Genomic DNA, 5,847 nt, shown 5'->3' with positions numbered 1-5,847 from the left:
TCAATTATTTATTTTTAAAATTATAGACTTTTCATCCAACAGACGGGGACACATGTATTTAAGAACTTTGAGTTTAATTAGAAATCAAGTTATAATTTTAAATCAATCATATTATTATTTTTTCCTTTTCTAATTAGGAAATCAAAATACAATAAAAACGTAATGATTACTAATAAAATTCTACCAATTACTTTTTTTTTAATATAATAATTTTATTCCTAATCAATTTCATCTATTATTTTAAAAAATATTTCTAATAAAATTCATATTACTTTTTCCTATTCCTAATTAAAACGAGTACATCTACCATTTTTCTATTCAAACGGGTATATTATGAAAAAAAAAATCATTCCTAATTAAATTATAATATATATTATTTTTGTTTAAACTATTATTCCTCATAAAAGCCCGTTATATATTTTTTCATTCTTAATTAAAACGTGCACATATTATTTTTCAAACAATTGGAATAACTAAATTGATTAGATGAAATTATAAATTTTATTATGAAATCTTGATACATAACTATTACCTTTTATTATGTTTATTATTTTTGAAAAAAATAAATTTTAAATTTAATAGGATTGTATATTTTGAAATCAAATCAAAATAATTATAATTGATGTAAAGTTAAAAAAAAAAAATTGATAGATTTAATAATTTTTAATATAAATAATTATTATATAATTTTTTATATAATATATTTTTTAATTTTTAATTTTTAAAAGTACGGACTTTCCGTCCAACGGACGTGCCCACTGACTAGTAAGATAAAATGAGAATAATTAGGTACATTTTAGTTTCTCTCGAATTCTCAAAATGTTTAGAGAATAATTTGATTGGATAAATTAGACAATTTGATTGACGAATTTACTTAAAAGAATGTTTGGATGAAGAAAATTTTCAAACGATCAATCCATGTTTAAATTTTCGTTCGAAACTCCCAAAATGTCCAAGATGGCCTTGAGTTCAGCGAAACTATTAGCTAATTTATTTCTTAATCTCTCGACAAAAGAAAACAAGCAAATATTAAAAGAACTTGATCTGATCCACGGGCAAACCCGAAGCAGCCAAACAAGGTGACTTCAACTTCAATTCCTCCATGGAAAATCGACAATCTCCTTCGAGCACAGGCATAGGAAATTCCATTCATGCCACCCACGAAACCGCTCTCCCCGCCAAGCATTCCGCATGGAAGGAGTCCTCAGCAGCTCCAAGGAGTCCATTTCCGCGTGAATTGGAGAACCATGGTTGTCTCGAGATGGAAAAAATGCAGCTATTAGTCGCAGAGCCAAAAACAAAGCAGCATCGAAATTAAGCTTAACAAAACCAGTAGCAGGTTTGGTCCAAGAAATCGCGAATTGAGGCTGAATGACATGTCGTGGAACTAATGTAACGTGCTCAAGGCAATTAAACTCCAAGAACCAGTTGTCCCAATTGTGGAAAGACGACGCCACAGTCTGAGAAGATGGATACTGGCTCTTCGCAAGAAGTGATTTCGTAACATGGTAACCCATTTTGACTTAGTACACCCCGTTCTAGCTATGAGTCCAAACTAGCTGATCGTGGCATGACACATTGGAGATCAGAGGCGTCCCCTGAATAGGTGCCGCTACTTTTGGAGAAAATAATTCCCGAAGCACAGAAACTTTTCATCCAGAATATTTCCAATCGATGAGTAGATTTTCTCGGACATACGGCACCTCCATCAAGTGTGTACACGCCCTCCTGCCTCACACTATCCTAGCCATATATGATTTTTTTATTATTATGTTATAAGTTTTGCGATTTATTTATCGTCAAATTAGTGAGAGGTTATTGATTTATCGAATAGTATTAATTAACCCATGTTCGACTATATAAAAAAAAAAAACAAATTCGATAAAATGGAAAAGACATAAATGCCCCTCCTTCTGCCCAGGTGATGACGATCTCCTACGTTTTTGCGAGTCCTCTGGACAAATACAGTACGCTTTTTTCTCTGCTTCTCCATTCCAACAGATAGAATAATAAACATAAACAACAAAATCAAAAACACAACGAACGATCACTAGCTCTGAAAATAAAATATGATGCAGGAATCATCTTTTCTTGATCAAGCTTAAGCTCCATTTTCATTTCCCAGCTTAAGTTCATTATTATTCTAATTTACTATTGTATTCCTGCGGAACTTTGTTTTTGAGGCTACTCATCTGATCCTTTCATTACATAAATCATACAGACTTGTACTTAGTTTTTTATAAAACTTGCATGCAACCTGTATGTTCAAATGAATTGTGCTTAGTTTTTAATTTGTGGTTCGTTATTGTTTCTATGTATGTTATCGAATCTCATTCTAGACTTGTTGTGATTCTTGCTTATGCAATGTATCCTTTTTTCTTCCATACACTGATAGTGAAGTAAAATATATTCTTGTAGTTGGCTCATGGCTGGGTTACAGAATTTGAAACCAACACAAGGCGAAAATATGTCTGGTTTTGTGGCTGGGGCTAAAGAATTGGAAACCAACACAAGCCCAACTCACTCAAGTCGAGCTACGCACCCTCAAGTCCAAGGTGACTATTTTCCTCTGTTTTCTTTTGCATTTATAGGATTCTTATAGTAATTGGCTATATTTTGCTCCTAGTATGTTTCTGTGAGGACTCAGTCTGGCAAAGTCACGCTAGAGGACCTGCCTCCTGTTTTCGCCAAATTTTGAAGGCTTTCAATGGTATGTATGACGAGGGAGAGATTAAGAACATATTGGGAGAGGAGAATGCTGACATGAGCCAAAAAATTGATTTTGAATCCTTCCTGAGGGTGAGTTTGTTTTTGTTTTTTACACCTTCTTTTCTCTATATGTAATCCTTATCAGTTTATCTTGTTTTTTTGCAATTTTTGTTTCTTGATTTTAATTTCAAACTTCTCATTCCATTTAGTCATGGTGATGGGAAGTGATGAGCTATATATTTGTGGATTTTGTTACTTTGATAGGCACATTTTAAATATGCAAACTAGAGCACAAGCTAAGTCTGCTGATTCAAAAACCGGTTCTTCATTTCTGAAGGCAACTACAACCACAACCATTGTCCACCATGCCATTAACCAATCTGAGAAGGCTTCTTACATTGCCCATATTAACAGATTTCTGGCAGAAGACAAATTCTTGAAGGATTTCCTTCCTCTAGATCCAAATACAGATGATTTATTTGATCTTGCTAAAGGCAGAGTGCTTCTATGGTAAATGCACCCAACATACTTCAATGTTTTATAAATCATTGGAATGATGATATGTTCACTAGTGCCATTTAGTTTCTGTATGCAGTAAATTAAACAATGTGGCCGTATCTGGAACCATTGATGAAAGAGCAATTAACACAAACAAGGTCCTCAATCAATGGGAGAGGAATGAAAACCATACTCATTGCCTCAATTGATCTGCAAAGGCAATCCTCAGCTTGTGGAGTTGGTGGACGATAGCCATGTATGGAATTTTTCATCTTTGTTTTAGCTTTAGTTTTATATGGAGGATATAATATTATCTTTGAATTCAAAAATAATAAATTTTTTCACGAGGTGGAGGAGCTTCTGGGTTTGGCTCCTGAGAAGGTTTTACTGAAATGGATGAATTTTCATCTAAAGAAAGCCGGTTATGAGAAACAAGTTACAAACTTCTCGTCTGATCTTAAGGATGGTGAAGCTTACGCTTACCTGCTTAATGCCCTTGCCCCAGAACACAGTAGTGCTCATACTTGAAGTACAAAGGATCCAACAGAGAGAGCCAACCTGGTTCTTGAGCAGGCAGAGAAACTAGATTGCAAAGATTCCTCACTTCCAACGACATTGTTGAAGGTTCAGCAAATCTTAATCTTGCATTTGTAGCTCAAATTTTCCAGCACAGGTGAGAAATATTATATCATTTTCTAGTTTATTTCTGGTTTTGTCTCACAATATATTGGTTCCTTATCTGATAATACGTTATTTATATCATCTGTTTGTTTATTTCTCTGCATCGTTTCCTTGTATGACATTGAGGCTGAAATTTCTCTAAAAAAATGTGAATGTTTAATTGTTGATAGATTGTCTGCATTTCCGAATTACTAATAAGCAACATCTGAATCTGTCTTGCAGGAATGGATTGTCTGCTGACAGCTCAAAGATGAACTTCGCTGAAATAATGACTGGTGATGCTCAAACTTCTCGGGAAGAGAGGTGCTACTGCATATGTCAATAATGTTTTTGAGGATGTCAGAAATGGGTGAGTTTTTCCACTCTTTATTTTTTTCTCTCTTCTACGCATAGATTTTTCGGTTTCTGACTAACATTTACCTTATGGTATGTCTAGGTGGTTGCTTTTAGAAGTTCTTGACAAGATTTCACCTGGTTCAGTCAAGTGGAAGCATGCAAATAAGCATCCCATAAAGATGCCATTTAAGAAGGTAGAGAATTGCAACCAAGTGGTACAAATAGGGAAGGATTTAAACTTCTCTCTCATTAATGTTAGGCAAGTTTACCATTTCCATACATAGACAGTTTGTTGATATCTTGACGGTTATTTTACTCTCGTCTGATGCTTTATACTTCAGACAAGATGTTGCTTGACTTAAAAGTTACAACATACTCTCTTTCCCTCCACAGCATATTTGTGGCAGTTAATGAGATTTAGTATGCTCCAGCTCTTTAAGAACTTGAGATCTCATCAAGGGAGAGAGATCACTGATTTTGACATTTTGAACTGGGCAAACAACAATGTCAAGAAGGCTGGCAGAAATTCTCAAATGGAAAGCTTCAAGGTAATTAAAAATACAATTATATTGGATTGCTCCTAAAGCTTGACAAGGACATCATTTCTTGATTGGATGTTACAGTATAAGAACCTTTCTACCAGAATTTTCTTCCTTGAACTGCTTACTTCTGTGGAGCCAAGGGTTGTCAACTGAAATCTTGTTACAAAGGGAGAGAATTGTACGGAATTGTTGGCAAACAGTCGGTAAAAATTGATGGAGATTTTTTAAATTTGCTAGAAAAATGTATTGTGTTGATTGTAAAATTCAGACAAGGATAGGAAATTGAATGCAACCTACATCATAAGCGTTGCTCGTAAGCTTGGATGCTCCATCTTCTTGTTACCTGAAGACATTATGGAGGTAAGTCTATTATGCTGAAGAATCTTATATATATTTTTTATGGAAGTTGGTTAATTAAACTTTGAAACATTAAATATAATGTGATTGTTGATGACAGGTAAACCAGAAAATGATCCATACTTTGACTGCCAGCATAATGTACTGGAGCTTCCAGCACTAGGCAGCCAACTCGGATGGTGATGTCGTGGATGGCGAGGGTGAGACGGCAGCCATTGCTGATGAAGTCTCCAATTAGTCGGTTGACCATTCAGATAAAGTTGAGATTGAGAATTAAAATTCAGACTTCTGCCATCCATTCATTTTTAATTTTCTCAAGAGAAGAAGAAAAGAAGTATAGCCGGTGCAATCACTTGATTGCTCTTCATTAGAAGATGTTCAATGCTTACTTTGTAGACTATAGATGAAGAAGAGGGAAGAGAAAGATTTTAGCTGTCCTTAGGCATATTCTTTTGACAAAAGATGTAATTTGATTAAACAGGATAATGGGAAAAGCATATATATATGCCAATGCTTGTATATTGATGACAGATATTTTCATCTCAGAAGAACTGGAAATTCATAAGGATCTGGAAGTCTACAAAATCTGTTCTAGTTACAAACTCATCATGGTACATAAAACATACAGTATAATTTATTTATGTATACCTAAAAACGAATGTCTATATCATACATCTGTTCACCTAGTCTTACAGATAGGGTTACACAGAAAAAGAATGTATTC

At 34.3% G+C, this 5,847-nt stretch overlaps 1 pseudogene; it reads left to right on the top strand.

Annotated features, from left to right (window-relative positions):
* The first annotated feature begins 2,313 nt into the window (after window positions 1-2,313).
* Window positions 2,314-5,286, top strand: LOC139881364 (fimbrin-5-like; annotated as a pseudogene).
* Window positions 5,287-5,847: the final 561 nt, after the last annotated feature.

This window comes from Rutidosis leptorrhynchoides, unplaced genomic scaffold, assembly GCF_046630445.1.
Source record: "Rutidosis leptorrhynchoides isolate AG116_Rl617_1_P2 unplaced genomic scaffold, CSIRO_AGI_Rlap_v1 contig147, whole genome shotgun sequence".
In the NCBI taxonomy this organism is placed as follows: domain Eukaryota; kingdom Viridiplantae; phylum Streptophyta; class Magnoliopsida; order Asterales; family Asteraceae; genus Rutidosis; species Rutidosis leptorrhynchoides.
This window is presented reverse-complemented; position numbering and strand designations above follow the sequence as displayed.